The following is a 19,756-nucleotide window of genomic DNA, read 5'->3' as shown; positions in this document are numbered from 1 at the left end:
TGGATGGACTCTGGTGGTGGTGGTGGTGGTGGTGGTGGTGGTGGAGGGTTTCGGTTGCCAGGTTTATCCAGGGTTTTTCGTCCACCACAATCTCGACAGAAACCGAGTGCAGTTCTTAGCCTCAGCCTGCAATCTGTGGGCCACTTACGTCGTCATGTGTCTCGGTAAAGCAGGAGTCCAAGAGACGTGCGTGTGAGGACGACGATAATTGTCCGGCGAAGGTTGGCAGCGCCGAAGTGACTCGCCGCTTCCAGCCATCCAGGTGGACGGCTCCTCAGTCAAAACCGAGACGTGGGAGGTGTTGGATGTCTCCGGCCGCGCGCTCTGAAAAACGTCGACCTTGGCAGAGTCGCTGTGCCGCTGGAAAACAGACCACGAGCTTCTGAGTCCGATCTGACACGCGGAAAGGCCAAGTGAAGTGACAGTGCTGAGGCAGAATGGCAGTGCGAAGGGCATGTTGAAAACGTTCGCGTCTCCCCCGTGCCCACGACCGCGATCAGCTGCCTCGGACGTGGGCGTCGCGTTGGCCTCGCCTTGGCAGCGGCGGGACACGCGAGGATGATTAGTGCAAACGTGGCCCCGAGGATGCAGCAGCGGCAGAGGAAGAAAGGAAAAAAGCGTGTTCTTTGTGTCGTGGCGTCGCTGTGAGGGGAGGGCGCAGAGAGGCAGCAGAAGTGAGTGGGCCGAGTCGAGGTAATCTCTGCCGCATATAGGTCACGTGCGTGTGTGTGTCTGTACGTGTGTGTATGTGTGTGTGTGCCACGGAGCATCACCCTCCACGCACCGGCAGGCAAGGCAGGTGGGGGCTCACTCACCCATTCACGCCCTCCCAAACGGCCCTCAGGTGCAGTCAGGCCAGTGATCTCGCGGCGGCTGCGAGTCTTGAGCGGCGGGTGGTCGGGAGGGGGTGGCAGCGAGCGGTTCACTCCCTTGGGCATTCGGTGGCTGACGTCGAAGGAAGATTAATCGAGCCCCGTACCCAGTGCTGGTGGACGGCTATGTGGCGAGGCGCTGCTGGTGCTCCTCCTCCTCCTGCTGGGACTACCACTACTACTACTATTGTTACCACTACAACTGTTACCTTTGTCTCAGGCTTGGAGAGTCTTGGATAGCATTCGGTAACGGACATCGAGGAAATCTTAACAGTGGTCACCATACACAGCGCAGGTGCAACGAGGTGCTACTATTGCTGTGACTACCCTAACTACTACCGTCCCGTACGTTCATAGTGACTGGAGTAGGTGTTGAAAGCTTATCGGCAGTGTCCGTGTTCGTGTGTTACTCTGTGCTGTGAAGTGGAAGTGTAGTTTTCTCCGCCAAGACCTCACACAGTTGTCGGGATCACCACCATCTCCTCGTGTGCGTGGCCGCCTCATCGCTGACTCACTAAGCTCTGGCCCTGACGAAGCTGACGTGTTGAGTAAGTTATGTTCGGCGTTTGTTTGTTGGCTCGCCTCGCCTTACGTCATGCCTGGTGTGGAGTAAGTCGCGCCCATTGTTGTGTGTTGTCTAAGATCTCCTCCGCCTGGCCGACAATCACCGACATAAGCATGCACACATTTTCGGCCTGGCAGGGTTGACGCGTGGGGTGAATTATGGCGTATATTATGTGTTGTCTTGTTTGTTTTGTCCATTTTATTTTGTTTTATTTATTGATTGACTCTTCCCCTATTTCTTTTTCTTCTTTTGCTTTTTCTCCTTTTTCTTCTTCTTCTTCGTCTTCTTCTTTTCTTCGTTTAATGTCCTTGTTTTCCTTTTTGGGGTTGATTGGTTGATTTGATTTGATTTTTTTATATTTATTTATGTATATATTTATTTATTTATTTATTTATTTATTTATATATTCATTTTTTGCTTCGCCTGCCTTGAATCCTCGCTTCGTCTGGGTATTTCCTACAAGTATTCACAATGACATTCTTCCTTCATGGTGCGTCTGCATATAAACACCTGCCTTAGCTAACGTGTTGAGTAAGTTAAGTCCAGTGTATCTTGCCTCGCCTCACAGTAAGCACACGTCTCTACCGAGCATTTCCTTGGTGCATAGTGAATGGTTCTCTCTGTGAGGCAACCTTGACCAGAGGAAGTGCCCAGAATATCCCAAAGGATTTTCTCTGCTGAGTTATTGACACCTGAGAAGGTTTTATTTTTTTAAGTGAGGTCTTTATTTAGCCACGTTTTGTTTCTTAAATCGGAAAACCAGGCAATAGGAAGCGATTAAACGTATACCAAAGATTCCTCTCTACTGACCCGTTAAAATCTCTAAGAACTTTTCCCTTCCCTCCTAACTGTATAATGTTTCCTTCGCATACATATACAGTTGACATTCTCTGAGGCAAGGTTGACCATCGGAAATGCCTTGACCACACCAAAGATTGCTCTGCTGCTTCATTGAAGTCTCTGTGAAAAAACTATCCCCCTCCCTCCTAACGATTGTTCGGCCTAGCTACATCAATGTAAATAATCAACATTCTCTGAAGCGAGGTTGACCATCGGAAGTTCCTGAACCATCCTTAAGATTGCTCTCTGCTGCCTCATTGAAGTCTCCGAGAAGAACGCTTACCCCCTCCCTAGCTTCTTGGGCCCAGCCACGATGTTTTCCTCGTTTATAAACAGTTAGCATTCTCTGAGGCACGGCTGACCATCGGAAGTGCTTTGACCATTCCAATGATCACTCTCTGCTGCCTCACTGAAGTCCCCGAGATGAACGGTCACCCCTTCCCTAGCGTCTTGGATCCAACTACGTTGTTTTCCTCGTATATATACAGTTAACATTCTCTGAAGAGAGGTTGACCATCGGAAGTGCTTGGACCATCCCAAAGAACACTCTCTACTGGTCCGTTGAAATCTCCGTGAACCTTTAGTGATAGTTCTGCTTAGCCACGTTGTCTCCTTCGCACATACAATGACATCCTTTCTATTTTCAATGGTAATTTTCCTTCCTAAGACATCCACAACCATCCTGGATTCCCCATATTACCTCTTTTTTGATAATACACACCTGTTAAAAGTTTCCCGTGAATACCCAAAAGATTACTATCCACTGACGCGTTGAAATCTTCATGACCAAAATCTTTTTGCAAGGGAATGTTTTACCCAAGCACGTTCTGTATCTCCACCACAAACAACAATACCCTCCCCCACTACCACCACCCCGGGGCATCACAGCATAACGTCAGCATAATGTATGTTAATGACTGTTTATATAAGGCCTGCAAGCACCCGGTGGCAGCCTTGTAATAACGATAAACAACGGAGGGACGGCTGTAATTACCGGCAGCGCAGTATCATCACTTACGTGTGTTTACGGCGGGAGGAGACGCGCCGCGGGGCAGGGGAGCAGAAAGGTCGTCCGTGCGGGGCTCCTGGGAAGGGAACAAGATACATCCCCGTAGAAAAAAGGAACTAGAGTTTGCCCCAAGGAGAATAAGGAATATGACTTTAACCTGTATGAAAGGGAGAAGAATTTAACCTATAATAAAAGGCAAGAGGAGCTGAAAGTTTAACCTCTGATTTAAGAAAAAGAAGAAAAAAAGGAATTAGAGTTTACCCCAAGGAGAATAAGGAATATGACTTTAACCTGTTTGAAAGGGATAATAATTTAACCTATGATAAAAGGCAAGAGGAGCTAAACCTACAAAAAGAAAGTTTACCCTCTGATTTAAGAACATGAAGAAAAGAAGGAATTCAAGTTTACCCCAAGGAGAATAAGGAATATGACTTTAACCTGTTTGAAAGGGATAGAAATTTAACCTATAATCAAAGGCAAGAGGAGATAAACCTACAAAAAGAAAGTTTACCCTCTGATATAAGAAAAAGAGGGAATGAGACTTTACCCCAAAAAGTTAGATTTTAGTCCAGAATTGTCGTGAAACCAGAAACAGGAAATACTGTAGAAAATAAATATTAGTCCAGATTTTAATACCATATAAATTCTTAGCATTTTCATCTTATTATTATTTGCTATTTGTTTTATATGTTTTGGGGCCACTATTTAAATTCCATTACAACAGAATTACTGACTGAATAATTGCTCTGACTTACCCTCTGTCAAAGCTCAGACCCTCAGTTGTACTACAGACCTTAAGAACGATTTGCTTTTCCTTCATTTAATCAGTGCTTTGAATCATATCACAAGGAATACCACGAGGACTGTTAACATCCTTTTTTCTCTCTCAGTAATTGGATATTTTGTTACGATTGAGGAGATGAGATTTATTCAAGCATTTATCCTATTCAATATATGTCACTACTTAATTAAGCCAAAGTGAAGTTAACACATAAGATCGACTACTGTTTTATCTGATCTAATACCTGTCAGTGTTTAAACCATCGGTGAAGTTGAAAATTTAAGAACAGTCGTCCCTTAAATAGTACGGTTTCCAATAGTCCGGTTTCGGTTTTATGTGGATTTTCATGGAAGATTTTTTTTAGGATTTTTTAATTTCCCGGTGAGCAGGAAATTTTAAAATAATATAAAAAGATCTTCTATGACAATCCGTATAAAACCGAAACTGACCTATTGGAAACCGTACTATTTGAGGGACGACTGTGTTTATTTAATTTAATATATGTAACAATTGCTTGCCATCAGTGAAGTCTGGAAAATAAGAACCGTTGTGATTTTCTGTTTCACTATCTCTCAATATCAAAACCATTGGTAAACATACGAGCATAAGAACTATTAAGTCACTCAGTTGATCAAGAAAGTCAGTCAGTCAGTCTATCTCAGTAAATTAGTTAGTCAATCAATCAGTCAGTCAGTTGATAAAAGATTCAATCAGTCTAGCATCCAGTCAGTCAGTCAGTTATTCACTCAGTCAGTCGCTCAGTTGATCAAAAAAATCAGTCAGTCAGTCTTAAGATCTGTCTACTTTAATAGACATACCGATTGCTAACCATCACTAAAGTCTGAAACACAAGAACCACTAACATGTACCTATTTCAATATCTACCAATACTTGAACTACCAGGAAACTCTGCAACAACAACAACAACAAAAACATTACCATTTCTTATACCGACCATCCGTCATAGCGAGGACCATTACCCGCACTCAAGACACGACAATTCTTAGCGATGTTTTTGTTTACTCGTCAATATCTTCAGTTTTACAGTCCAGTACAGCAAGTTTGTAAGCTTCCCAACCAAACACAAAACACTATGAACATTCCCTGTATAGTGTTTGGCGTTGATATAAAAAGAAGGGAATATAGTTTAGTTTCGGCGCTCACAATGACTGCGTTGGACTGTCGAACTGGCCCTTAGCATCGAGGCGTCCGTGGCCGTAACACAGTCTGGCCAGAAGGCGAGCGACATGTCCTCCTTCGGCCCCTGGAATGCTCGCCTTTGAGGGATGGCCGCGAGACACCTGATAGGCGCCCCGACGTCCTGCCTGTCTGGTGGTCTTTGTCCTTGATCTGGCTGCCGGCCCAACCCTCCTCCTCCTTCCTCCTCCTCCCTCCTCCCACTCCTCCTTCTACTAGTACTTCTCCCCTCCTCCTCCTACTACTACTACTACTGCGTCTTTTTCGGCTCCTTTCCTTCTACTTCTACTCTTCCAACTACTGTTTACTACTGCTACTACAACTACTACTACAACTACTACTACTATTACTACTACTACTACTACTACTGTCTTTAACTCTTTATTATTTCTCTACTGCTCCTTCTACTATTAATTACTACTACCACTTCTTCGCCTTTCTACTCCTCCTCTTCTTCCTCCTCCTACTCCTGTTTCTCCTCTATTCTCCTCTTCCTTTCTTCCTCCACCTGCAACTTTCACTAATTCTTCTTTCCTCCATCCAACTTTTACTTCTTATCTCCCTCCTTCTCTTCTCTTCTGGTTTTCTTTCTTCCCTTCAATAATTTTTACTTTCCTCTTCTTATTATTCTTTTTCTCTTTCCTCTTATTCCTCCTTCCACTCTCCTCCTCCTCCTCCTCCTAATCCACCTCATCCACATCCTCATCCTGCCCCATCACCTCCCCTGAAGCCCATCTACACACACACACACACACACACACACACACACACACACAGACACATACTTGACCTTAAACCAGACCTGTCCGCCCCTGTTTAGATACGAGTTGTTCCAGTGTGTGTGTGTGTGTGTGTGTGTGTGTGTGTGTGTTTTATTTTTACTCCGCGGTCGCTTATTATGAAATTTCTTGTTTTGTTCCTCATAAAGTCATCATTGTAAAGATTAGCGCACCTGACTTCGCCTCTCGTCTTTGTTGTTTTTGTTTTGTTTTGTTTACTTACTCGTCAGCTGATCTTCATTTGGTGTTTTAATTACCATCGTCAACATTATTATTATTATTGTTGTTGTTGTTGGTAGTGGTGGTGGTGGTGGATGGTAGTGGTCTTCTTCTTCTTCTTCTTTTACTTCTTCTAATTCTTCTTCTTCTTCTCCTACGTCATATTATACTGCTTTTCTAATTCTTCTTTTTCCTCTATTTCCTCTTCTTTTTCTTCTTCTAATTCTTCTTCTACTTTTTTTCTTTTCCTACTGCTTATTTTCCTACTTTTTTTCCTTCTTTTCCTTCTTCTTCTTCTTCTTGTCGCTGTTATCATTATAGAGAAATGTGTGTGTGTTTATCTTACTGGCTTTCTGTCTGTCTATATCTGTACTTATCTCTGTGTCTGTTTGCCTGTTTCCTTTGCCTGTTTGTATGTTTTTCCTTGTGTTTGTTTGACTGTCTGTATGTCTACCTATCTATCTGTCTCTGTTTGCCTCTGTCTGTCTATCTATCTATCTATCTAACAGAGTACAATATTTACACTTTTTCTCTCTGTCTGTCTATCTGTGTATTTTTTTCTCTCCTTCCCCCTCTCCTTCCTTCTTCATTCCCATTTCCTTCACTTTTTCCCTCTCTCTCCTTTCTTTATCCTCTCCATTTCCAGTCTTCCTCTTTCATTCACCTCCTTACATATCCATCCATCCATCTATCTATCTCTATCTAACACCGTCCACTATGTACACTCCCTTATGGGCAGACTCCGATGCGTGGGCCGCGGCATTCCTTCGACTGTCAAGGAAGAAGGATTTTTGTGGCCAACTCTCGCCCAGGCCAAGACCAAATCGAGAGAGAGAGAGAGAGAGAGAGAGAGAGAGAGAGAGAGAGAGAGAAGGAAAAAAATAGGCGTTGGGCGTTCCTCTTTGGTGTTGTTCGGTGTTACTGTGATAAATCCGTCCCTCCTTGTGTGTGTGTGTGTGTGTGTGTGTGTGTGTGTGTGTGCGTGCGTGGGCGTAATGTATTCTGTTATGTAGGCGGGGCAGAAGAAGAGGAAGAATCTCAGCACCGCATTGAGGAGGAGGAGGAGGAGGAGGAAGACCTTTAAGAAGTTGCCAATGTGTGTGTTCAGGTGACCTTTTTTTAGGCTGAGGAGGAGGAGGAAGAAGAAAGAGAAGAGAGAAGAGGAAAGATGGGGAGAGAGAACCAGCGATACCTTCTCTCTCTGCCTCTCTTCCCTCCTTCAGAAACACAAGTAAAAAAGGAGGAAGAAGAGGAGAAGGAGGAGGGAGAGAAATGCTAATGAAAAGGAGAAGGGGAAGAGGAGAAAGAACAGAGGGTGGAATCGAAGAAAGAGGAGGAGGAGGAGAAGAAGAAAGAGGAGGAAAGAAAGGAGGAAAGAATCAGAAGAAACAGAAGGAGGGGGAGTAAAAGAAAATACTGATGAGGACGTTGGGAAAGGCCAAAGAAAAGGAGAGGAGGAAGAGGAGAAAGAATACAGATTGGAGAAAAAGAAAGAGGAGGAGGAGGAGGAGGTCGTGAGGGTCTCTTTCTCGGGGTATTGTCGCGAGTAGCCAAAGGAGTGAGTGAGGAATGCGAGGCACGCGGGGCGGAGTGGACTGAGGACGACTGCCGGCCTTGGGGGAGCTGGAACTTGACGGGGACTTAACAGGGGCTTGGCAGGGGAAGAGGAGGAGGAAAGCAAGGAAACAGGGGCAGGGGCTTGGCAGGGGAATGAAGAGGAAAGCAAAGAAAACAGTGGCAAGGACTATTTAGGGGCATGGCAGGGGCTTGGCAGGGGAAGAAGAGGAGGAAAGCAAGGAAACAGGGACTTGACAGGGGCTTGGCAGGGGAAGGAGAAGGAAAGCAAAGAAAACAGTGGCAAGGCCTATTTAGGGACTTGGCAGGGGCTTGGCAGGGGAAGAAGAGGAGGAAAGCAAGGAAACAGGGACTTGACAGGGGCTTGGCAGGGGAAGTAGGAGGAAAGCAAGAAGACAAAAGCAAAGAAAACAGTGGCAAGGTCTATTTAGGGACTTGGCAGGGGCTTGGCAGGGGAAGGAGGATGAAAGCAAACATTGGAAAACAAGGAAACAGTGGCAGGGATTGACAGGGGAAGAAGGAGAGTAAGGAAACATGGTCTAACGGGCCCTTTTTGTTTTTGCTTTATGCCCTTGAGCTGTAAATAATAATAATAATAATAATAATAATAATAATAATAATAATAATAATAATAATAATAATAATAAATAAATAAATAAGCAGGGAGATTGTGACTGGAGACTTGACAGGGGAAGGAGGAGAGTAGAAAAGCAGGAAAACAGGAAAATAGTGAGTAGAGACTTGGCAGAGGAAAGAGGAGAGGAGGGATGCAGAGGAAAACAAGCAGGTAGTGGACAGAGGGAGAGGCAGGTAGGTTGGTAGGGATCGTAAAGCCAGGTAGAGTGAGCAGGGAATCAATTAGAGAAGGAGCCAGGTATGTCGGGACCCAGGTAGATATACAGGTAGGGTCAGGTAGATTCAGGTAGACATGGAGCTTGTTAATTTTCTTCTTTTTTTAATATCTTCTTTAGTCTTGTCTTTTTTCTTAATCCTATTTTTCTTTTTAATTTTCTTTTCGTTCATCACTTTTTTTTTCTTTTCCCTTTCTCACTCACTCTCTCTCTCTCTCTCTCTCTCTCTCTCTCTCTCTCTCTCTCTCTCTCTCTCTCTCTCTCTCTCTCTCTCTCTCTCTCTCTCTCTCTCTCTCTCTCTCTCTCTCTCTCTCTCTCTCTCTCTCTCTCTCTCTCTCTCTCTCTCTCTTCCTTCCTTCCTTCTCCTCCTTCACACCTTCCTTTCTTCCTTCCTTCCTCATCCTTGTTCCTCCTCCCTCCCTCTCCTTAATCTTTACTCTTTCTCCTCCTCCTTCCCTTGCTCTTCCCTGCCTCCCCTCTTCCTCTTCTCTGCTCCTCCTCCTCCCATCCTCCTCCTCCTCTTCGCTATTTACTGCTCCACCGCTCCACCTCCTGCTTTGCCTTATCATCCACTGACCTTGTCTCCTCTTCATCCTCCTCATCCTCATCCTAATCCTCTTTCTCTCCACCTCCTTCCATCTCTCACTCTCGTTTTGCCTCCTTCCTCTCCCTCCATCCTGTTCTCTCTTCTCTCCTCTTCTTTCCTCTTCCTCTTCCTCTTTCCATCGTCATCTGTTTGTGTTTATCTCTCTCTCTCCCCCTTCCCTCCCTTCTCTCTCCCTCACTCCATCCCTCCCTCCCTCCCTTATCTCCCCTCGCCCATCGCTTCAAGTCAATTGATGTGTCAATAGTGTAATATCTCAAGGAAATTGTGCTGGTGATTGTCAAGAAATTGCTGGCTTCCTCTTCTTGTTTGTGAGCGCGTGGGTTAGCGAAGGAGAAGGAGAGTGAGTGAGTGAGTGAGTGAGTGTGTGAGTGAGGAGGTTAGAGATGCAGAGTGGTAGGAAAGCAGGGAGGGAAGGAGTGGATGAGTAAGTTGGATGAGTTTGTTTGTGAGTGCGTGGGTTAGCGAAGGAGAAGGAGAGTGAGTGAGTGTGTGTGTGAGTGAGGAGGTTAGTGATGCAGAGAGGTAGGAAGGCAGGGAGGGAAGGAGTGGATGAGTAAGTTGGATGAGTGATGAGTGATTAGGTTAGTGAAGGAGAGAGGGAAGGAGTGGATAGGTGACGGACGGATGAGTAAGTTGGATGAGTGAGTGAGTGAGTAAGGGAGGAAGGGAGGGAGTGTAAGTAAGATTGTGTGGCTTATCTTTCTTCTCTCCGTCCCATCTCTTCCTTTCCTTCTTTTTCTTTCCTTCTCTCCCTTTCCTTCTCTTCCTTCAATCACCTCCATTTGTCCTTCGTTTCCATCTTTCCTTCTTTCTTTCTTCCAGTTTTCTTTCTTCTTTCCTCCTCCTTCTTTCTCTCCATCTTTGTCATTCCCAGTTCTTCTCCTCCTCACTTTCTCTTTCTTTCTACTCCTTCCATCTTTTCCTCCTCCTCCTCCTCCTCCTCCTCTTCCTTCCTTCTTATCTCTTTCCTCCACCTACTCTTTCCTCCTCTTCCTCTCTTCTCTTCCTTCCTTTTCTTCTTTCTCTTCTTCATTCACTTACTTTCACCTTCACTTTGTCCTACCTCCTCAAATCTTCCTCCCCCGCCCACCCCCCTTCCCCCTCCCTCCCTCCCCCCCCCGCCCCACCCCCCCACGAAGCCACAAAACGAGCCTTGTCTTAAACTTCGACTCAGGAAGGAAATCGTCCATATTTTTTTTTCTCGTTCCCACGTTTTGTGTGTGTGTGTGTGTGTGTGTGTGTGTGTGTGTGTGTGTGTGTGTGTGTGTGTGTGGTTTAGTTCCCGCTCTCTTTCTTTTCCTTTTTTTTTTTTTTTTTTACTTTTTCTCGAGGTTATTGAACCCCCAATATTCGCTAACTATAATAATGAAAAGTAGTAGTAGTAGTAGTAGTAGTAGTAGTAGTAGTAGTAGGAGGAGGAGGAGGAGGAGGAGGAGGAGAAGAAAAGAAAAAGAAGTAGGAGGAGGAGCTGTTGTTGTTGTTGTCGTTCTTGTTGTTGTCAAAGAAGTGTTCAAAGGAATGTCACCTGAGATTTACCTGGAAGCAAGGTCAGCTGTCTCATTAGCGGCTCCCCAGCTCAGGCAGGCGGGCAGGTGGTGGGCAGGTGTGCGCCGCCAGGACCCGAGAGAAGCAGGTGACCGGAGGAGGAGGAGGAGGAGGAGGAGGATGTTCTTCACTTCACCTTTAATTATCTCACCTGTCTTCTGATTATCTTTACCTCACCTTATCTTATCTTAGTCTTGTTTTCCTTTACTCTATCGTACCTTGCTTACCTTACCTTTTCTTATCTTACCTGTTTACCTTACCTGACCTTAATTAACTTTTCTATTGCTTACCTTACTATATCTTCGTCCGCATTCCCTTGCCTTGCCTTACCTAAATATACCTATCTTTCCCTTACCTAACCTTACCTTACCCTACCTTTTTTTTTATCCTGAATTCCCATCCCTTTTTCATCCTTTTTTATTGTTTCTCTCTTTCATCACTTCGTTTTCCATCGTTTTTTTTCCCTTCCTCCTCATCCCTTCCTTTCCCATTCTCAATATTCTTAACCTTCTCCTCTTATCCCCTTTTCACTTCCCTTCCCTTCTCTTCTCATTCTCTTCTTTATCCCCTCTTTCCCTTCCTGTCCTTCCCATCCCTTTGCTTTCCTTTCTCATCCTTTTCTTTTCCATCTGTGTTTTTTTTATTTCTCCCTTCTTCTAATCACTTCTTTTCCCATCTATTTCCATTCTCTACCTTCCCTTCTCTTCCTTTTCATTTCCCTCTTTATCTATTTCTTCCCTTCCCTTCTCATCCCGTCCCTTCCTTTCCCATCTCATTCCTTCCCTTCTCATCCCTCCTTCCCTCCCACCTTCCCATTACTTACCTGAGTGAGCCAAGGCCAATTTACGTGCACCTGGTGGTCGGCTGCATCGGCTGGCGTAGCAGGAAGCGGCCTGTCTCAACCCGCCTCCCTTCCCTCCTCCTCCTCCTCCTCCTCCTCCTCCTCTCTCCTCCACCCACGAGAGGGAAGCGCCCGCGGCTCTTCCTCACTTAAAACAGACTGACTGGAGGCGAAAGTGTGTTTGGTTTGGGAGGAGGAGGAGGAGGAGGAAAAAAGAACAAGAACAAGAGGAAGACGAAGCAGAACAGGAACAAGAATAACAGGAACAGGAGAAGAGGAGGAGGAGGAGGTGGAGAAGAGGTGGAGGAGAAAAGTGGAAGGAATTAGTGAGAAAGACATAAAGTGAAAAAAGATAAGAGAGAGAGAGAGAGAGAGAGAGAGAGAATCAAAGCACTTAAGGAGAGGAAGCGTCTTAAACCACAAAATTTAATCACCTGTTCTTGTATATTATAAAACAATCTCTCTCTCTCTCTCTCTCTCTCTCTCTCTCTCTCTCTCTCTCTCTCACATTTTTTTCCGGGTTGATGAAGCAAAAAAAAACAGGCAGGAAATTCAGACCACTTACACACACACACACACACACACACACACACACACACACACACACACACACACACACACACACATATTATCTTCTCAAAAACACCATATTTCCTTCACTCTTCCTTCTTTCTTCCTTCCTTCTTTCCTCCTCACCATTTCTAGTTCCTCCTCGTCTTCCTCACTTTCTCTTTCTTTCTACTCCTCCATATTTCCCTCCTCCTCCTCCCCCTCCTTATCCCTTTCCTCCACTTACCTTCTTCATCCTCTTCCTCTCTTCTCTTCCCTCCTTTCCCTCCTCTTCGTTGCAGACTCAGACCATCAACCACCAATAAGAATCACCCTTTTCCTACATCCGCCAATCATATCTTCGTCTGGAATCAAAAGGGGCGTGGCTAACTTGTAGATCGACCAATGATATGCCCTTTAAATAGAGAAGTAGGAGGAGCTAAATCGCCTAGTTAGTTTGAATAGCCTATACCATATCCACTATTGACATTCAGCCTGGGTTATAGAGGGGGCGTGGCCTGCTACTGAACTGACCTATGATATGCACGGAATAGGCAAAGGGGTGGAGCCAACCTGCCATGTTAGTCTGAATAGGAAAAAAAAAAGAGTTCAGTTGTCACCACATAGAAGGTCACCTGAGAAAAAGAACGAGGTTATGATTTTTAGATTTTTTAGTTCCGGCTTGTCTTGTGGTGGTGGTGGCGGTGGTGGTAGTGGTGGTGGTGGGTTGAGGACACTGACCACCTCCACCACCACCACCACACCACCACACGCTGTATCAAATCCTGTTAGTGGTCCGCCAAGGCTGTGCTGTGGTCAGTGAGCGATTATTAGCTGTGTGTGTGTGTGTCTGTCTGTCTGTCTGTCTGTCTCTGTGTGTGTGTGTGTGTGTGTGTGTGTGTGTGTGTGTGTGTGTGTGTGTGTGTCTGTCTGTCTGTCTGTCTCTGTCTCTGTGTGTGTGTGTGTGTGTGTGTGTGTGTGTGTGTGTGTGTGTGTGTGTGTGTGTGTGTGTGTGTCCAAGCCAAATTGAAACAGAGGCAATAAAGAAAACTGTAGAAAAAAAAAGAGGAGGAGGAGGACGGAGAAGACAAAGGAAGCAATAATATATATAACAACAATTACACCATGAACAGACACTAGAAAAAAAAACAATAGAAGGATAATTTTTTGAGAGGGAGGAAGAGGAAGACGAGGAAAGTGAGAATGGAGAAGAAGGAAGAGGAAACAGAGGAGGCGGAGAAGGAAGAGCTAATGGAGTATAAAAGGCATGCAGCAAATTAAGCAAATATTTAGTAACTGCAAACACGACTACAATTCTTACAGGGAGGGTAGACGGATTTGTGGGCGTGACAGGCGGAGGGCAAACAGCTGATTCTTAGGCGCTCCCTTGTGCAAACCGACTCACCTCCTGTAGTGTACTTATATCCTCGTGTGACGCTAACCAGGAGTAATAATTATCCTCCTCTTGTCTCCTATACCTTCTTCGTCTCACCCCACATCTGTCTCTGTCGCCCGTGTTACAAGCTCTCCAACTCAGATATCACCAACTCAAAACACAACGGCAACTCCTGAACCGTTTTTCGCCTTTGTCAAATTCCACATCCATCCATTCCAGTTATTCTTTTATTGGTTTATTTTTTTCCATATTCTTTACTCTTTCGTCCGTGTTACAAGCTCTCCAACTCAGATATCACCAACTCAAAACACAACGGCAGACTCTGAATTGTTTTTCGCCTTTGTCAAATTCCACATACATCCATTCCAGTTATTCTTCTATTGATCTATTTTATCCATACTTTATTAACATAGGCAATTAATATGTTTTATGGAGGCAATAAGAAGTGGTTTATATAATACTCGTAGGGAAAGGGTTAAGTCAAACTGATAGTATTGAATCTGACTTCAAGGGATTGGATGGCCAGGGAGGGACAGTATGTTAAGTGGGCGGAACCTCTTTCATACCCTTATCTGTACCTTCTTCCTCTCCCCTTATCCGTATTCCTCACCATGAGCTTGCATTGCGGACTAGACCTCTTCTATACCTTTTTTTTCTTCCTTTTTACTTGCCCATTATGCGTCTTCTTCGTGTGAGCTTGTATGGTGAAGGAAACCTCTTCATTAACCTTATTTCTACCCTCTTCCTCTCTCTCTTTGTCCGTCTTCTTCACTATAAGGAATGTGTATCTTCTAACTTTCTTCGTCTGCGTCTCTTTCTCTCCCTTCATCTGTCATCTTCTCCATAAACATTGCGTGTCATCCTCTCCCTTCTTCTCCCTCCGTCTACGTATCTTCCTCTCCCTTCGTCCTTTTTCTTCACTGAGCATCGCGTCTCTTCCTCTCCCTCCGTCCGTCTTCATACGCGTCACGTCTCGCCTGGTCCTCGTGGGGTGTGAGGTGTGAGGGAGGGAGGAAGCGAGTGTTCCATCAGCCGTGACTCACGCTTTGCTGTGGGTTGCTGCGGTTGACTGGCTGCTGGGGGAACGAGGAACTGTCCGTGTACCGTCTCGAGGCTGTGTTGGTGTGGTGGTGTTGGTGATGTGAGAGGGCTGGTGTGAGGAAGTTGCAAGATCCATGTTGTGTTACTGTGCCTGGTGTTGAGGTGTTCGTTATGCTGTGATTACGGTGGTGTGGTGGTGTTGGTGATGTGAGAGAGCTGGTGTGAGGAAGTTGCAAGACCCATGTGGTGTTACGGTGCCTGGTGTTAATGGTGCTGGTGTTGAGATGTTCGTTGTGCTGTGATTACGGTGTTGTCCTGTTCGAAGTCGGTGCTGTGAATGTCTTATGTCCCTGGTGTTGCTGTAAAACGACAAGAGAGCAACACAAAACACGTAAAGAAAGACGAGAAACCAAACAAATCAACAAAACAAAGTGACTAAAACATTTCCCCGAGAATAAGAAAATAAAAAGATAAGAAAAAAGTTACGCAATCCCTACTTAACCTACTAAATCATACCTAAATACATGTAACTCCACTTTAAACAAAATAACACTAATATACGAAAGCTGAAGCTACACACAAAGAGATCAAAGCCGCCGAAACCCTGACGTAAGACCAACTTGTTCCCGACCCTGATTCGCTGTGACTAAACAAAGTAACATTACATCAAACGCAACGCCAGATAAATGCACCACTTTTTTGGGAGCGTGTGTGTGTGTGTGTGTGTGTGTGTGTGTGGCTCAGCGTGTGACCTTGTTAATCATACACTCGGTGCGGGAGTTGTGTGTCGAGTGAAGGTGAAAGGCGATTAGCACACGCGAGAAGGGGATTGGAGCCGATTAAATAAGTGTCTAAAGGTGTATAGCCGTGTGAAGCCAACTGCGGGAGTAGAGAGTTAGGTAAATTAGGGTGGAACGTGCTTGCCGAAGGTGAGGTGTGTTTAGGGTGTGAAGAAATGGAAGGTGAAACGGAAAGGTGAGGGAATTAGCGACCGGGGAGCGATTATGAAAGATGTGAAGGTATTAAAACGTGTAGAATGAAAAGAATGATGAGATAAGAATGATATGAAACAGTAACCGGAGAACCAGAATAAAAAGATGAAATATAAAGGAAAAACACAATTAACTAGCGTGGAATGATTACGGAAAATGTGAAGAATGAAGAAAAACGTGAAGAATGAAAAGAATGTTGAGATAAGAATGACGATATGAAACAATAACCGGAGAACCAGAATAAAAAGATGAAATATAAAGGAAAAACAATTAGCTACCGTGGAATGATTACGGAAAATGTGAAGAATGAAGAAAAACGTGAAGAATGAAAAGAATGATGATATGAAACAGTAACCGGAGAACCAGAGTCAAAAGATGAAATATAAAGGAAAAACACAATTGGCTAGCGTGGAATGATAACGAAAAATGTGAAGAATGAAGAAAAACGTGAAGAATGATAAGAAAAAGATCATAAGAATAAGAATAAAAATGATAAGATATAAAACAAAAAACGGAGAACCAGAGTCAAAGATGAAACAGAAAGATGAAACACGATTAACAAAACCCAAACAATAAATACAAAAAATACGAAATAATTAGCTTCCCAGAGTAAAACAAAAGTCATTTAACATCATAATTTACTGTAAAAAAAGGATGTACATTATAATTAGTTCACGATTAAAACCAAATAGATAAATACAAGCGATTATTATTAAAGGATGTTTAGGGGGTGTTAGCTAGGGTGGTGGTGGTGGTGGTGGTGGTAGTGATTGTGGTTAACGTTGATTGCAATTATATATCTGAAGGTTACGTGTTTGTACTTCGTTTTTTATTGTGTGTGTGTGTGTGTGTGTGTGTGTGTGTGTGTGTGTGTGTGTGTGTGTTATAACAATTACGCTCCGACACACACACACACACACACACACACACGCCGGGGTCACTAATCGCCGTGTTAACATAGGAAAAAAACACACACATGAACATACATTATTTTTTTTCAGGAGGCTTATTGTTCTCCATTGTTACTAACACTCAACAAAAAAAAAAAGTAAAAAAATGTAGTCCCGGCATCTGTGTGTGTGTGTGTGTGTGTGTGTGTGTGTGTGTGTGTGTGTGTGTGTGTGTGTGTGTGTGTGTGTCTCTAATATTTTCCGCTCCATATTTTTTTTCTGTGTCAAACTCCATTCATTTTTCATTGTTTTCTGTCATTTCCTACACGCACTCTTTCCTTTCCCGCCTGCAATCACGCCCTGTACCATTACCGTTATTAGTGTGTGTGTGTGTGTGTGTGTGTGTGTGTGTGTGTCTATATTTACGTCTGGCACCACCAACAATATCCTTCGAACGTGTCTTTGTGAATCTTAAGGAGTGTTACATATTACATTAGTACTCGATTCCAAGCAGTAGCCTACGTGTGCATGGGGGGGAGGGGTGTTGGTGAAGGGCGGGGGGGAGGGGAGGTAGGAAGGGGGGCTCATAACCTCTACAATGACTTTTTAACAGCTGTTCAAAGGGGGAACTAAAGTGTGTCTAAGAGAGAGAGAGAGAGAGAGAGAGAGAGAGAGAGAGAGAGAGAGAGAGAGAGAGAGAGAGAGAGAGAGAATCACACACACACACACACTCCTTCTGGCACGTAGGGACCAAAAAGGTTTCCACTGTAGCGTTGAGATCCCCGGAGAGATACACGAGAGGGTTATATTAAGAGCTTCCTACTTTCTTTTGAACAGGGATTAGCCACATAGTTTTTCCATAATAGACGAGACGTAGAGGTTCACAATGGCTTTAAATACTTTACACTGTTGACTCTGGGCAATGATATTAAGCATTTGGGAGCCTATACACTCACATACACGCACATTTGGTAAGGTTTTCGTAGTAGCTGTGTTAGTAGTATATCCATGGGTTGTTTTATGAGCTTAGTGATAGTATGAAAAGGCTTCTGCATCATTTCAGGCTTATACACACAGTTGATAAGGCTTGTATAGAGGTTGTGTTCGTATTTCCATGGGTAGTTTTATGAGCCTAGTAACAGTTTGACAAGGCTTCTGCTACACCATTTCGGAGTTCACACACCATATTCAATAAGGCTTTCGTAGAGGTTGTGTTAGTGTTTCCATGGGTAGTTTGATAAGCCTAGTAATAGTTTGACAAGGCTTCTGCTACACCATTTCAGAGCTCACACGCCCATATTCAATAAGGCTTTCGTAGAGGTTGTGTTAGTATTTCCATGGGTAGTTTTATGAGCCTAGTGATAGTTTGACAAGGCTTCTGCTACACCATTTCAGAGCTCACACACTCACATTCAATAAGGCTTTCGTAGAGGTTGTGTTCATAATTATGTCCATGGGTAGTCTGATGAGCCTAGTGATAGTTTGACGAAGCTTCTGTACCGTGAATATGGAAAGCACTCATGAGAACCCGAGTAATGTCTTTTGTGGGGCCTTTGAGATAGATGCAAGGATTTCCTATTCTTGTATATAGATCATAATGTTTATTAATTTACGAGACAAGATACATATTCACGAGATTCAAGGATTTCCTATTCTTATATATAAATTATAATGTGTTTTTTACCCTTATAGACACGACATAGACTAGGGCACAAAATATTTCCTACCGCGTGTGTCAGAAATTCTCGTTATATTTCCATGAGACAAGATGGACGATTTTCAAGGGTTTCCTACTCTCATAAATAGATCACGTTGTTTTTTCCTCTAGTTAGCAAGACGTGGAGAGTTTTCCTCTGTTTCCTACTGCGTGAGTCAGACTTATAATTAGTTTTTTCCATTAGACAAAACACTGAGATATATGCAAGAATTTCCTATTCTTATGAACAGGTTACGTTGTTTTTCCTCCTAGTTAGCAAGATGTGAATAGGGTTCCGCTATATTTCCTACTACATGAGTCAGAAATTATCGTTATTTTTCCATGAGACAAGACGGTGAGATAGATGCAAGGGTTTCCTACTCTTATGAACAGATTACGTTGCTTTTTTTCCCCCTAGGTAGCAAGATGTGGACAGCGTTCCTCTATATTTCCTACTGCGTGAGTCATATTCTCGTTATTTTTCCCATGAGACAAGACGCTCGGGATGCAACGGTTTCCTACTCTTTAAATATATTACGTTGCTTTTTTTTCCCCCTAGTTAGCAAGATGTAGACAGCGTTCCTCTGTATTTCCTACTGCGTGAGTCAGAAATTCTCGTTATATTTCCATGAGACAAGATGGACGATTTTCAAGGGTTTCCTACTCTTATGAACAGGTTACGTTGCTTTTTTTCCCCCTAGTTAGCAAGATGTGGACAGTGTTCCTCTATATTTCCTACTGCGTGAGTCAGAAATTCTCGTTATTTTTCCCATGAGACAAGACGGTCGAGACGCAAGGGTTTCCTACTCTTATGAACAGATTACGTTGCTTTTTTTCCCCCTAGTTAGCAAGATGTAGACAGCGTTCCTCTATATTTCCTACTGCGTGAGTCATATTCTCGTTATTTTTCCATGAGACAAGACGCCAGATTACTTTGTTTTTTCCCCTGGGTAGCAAGATGTGGACAGTGTTCATCTATGTTTCCTACTGCGTGAGTCATATTCTCGTTATTTTTCCCATGAGACAAGACGGTCGAGACGCAAGGGTTTCCTACTCTTATTAACAGATCACGTTTTTTTTTTTTTTTTTCTTTTTCCCTAGTTAGCAAGATGTGGACAGTGTTCATCTATGTTTCCTACTGCGTGAGTCAGAAATTCTCGTTATTTTTCCATGAGACAAGACGCCAGATTTCGTTGTTTTTTCCCCTGGGTAGCAAGATGTGGGCAGTGTTCCTCTGTTTCCTACTGCGTGAGTCAGAAATTCTCGTTATTTTTCCCATGAGACAAGACAGAGAGGTTCATAATGGTTCTCAATATTTCCTACCGTACGACTCGGCTATTCTCTTGATGTTTTCTACTATACAGTCCAGTTATAGGCATTGCTTTCCACGAGACAAGATATTAAGAGAATCACTTACAATAGCTGAAACTGGATCTTAACTTGCATTTACACTATGCCAGCAACTCCTCAACTTCCATTCCCTAGCCAAGTCGAGAGAACATTGCTGCACA

General features: G+C 43.9%; 1 protein-coding gene across 1 annotated transcript in view; it reads left to right on the top strand.

The window, feature by feature from the left end:
• Positions 1-280: 280 nt before the first annotated feature.
• LOC126987025 (protein Shroom-like) overlaps positions 281-19,756 on the top strand; it is a 106,264-nt gene continuing 86,788 nt past the window's right edge. Inside the window, exon 1 of the mRNA XM_050843671.1 lies at positions 281-1,420. The gene's annotated coding sequence lies outside the window, so the exon portion shown is untranslated. The remainder of the gene's footprint in view (positions 1,421-19,756) is intronic.

Source organism: Eriocheir sinensis, chromosome 63, assembly GCF_024679095.1.
Source record: "Eriocheir sinensis breed Jianghai 21 chromosome 63, ASM2467909v1, whole genome shotgun sequence".
NCBI classification, from domain to species: domain Eukaryota; kingdom Metazoa; phylum Arthropoda; class Malacostraca; order Decapoda; family Varunidae; genus Eriocheir; species Eriocheir sinensis.
Note: the sequence above shows the minus strand (reverse complement) of the source record. Positions and strands in the feature narration are given on the sequence as shown.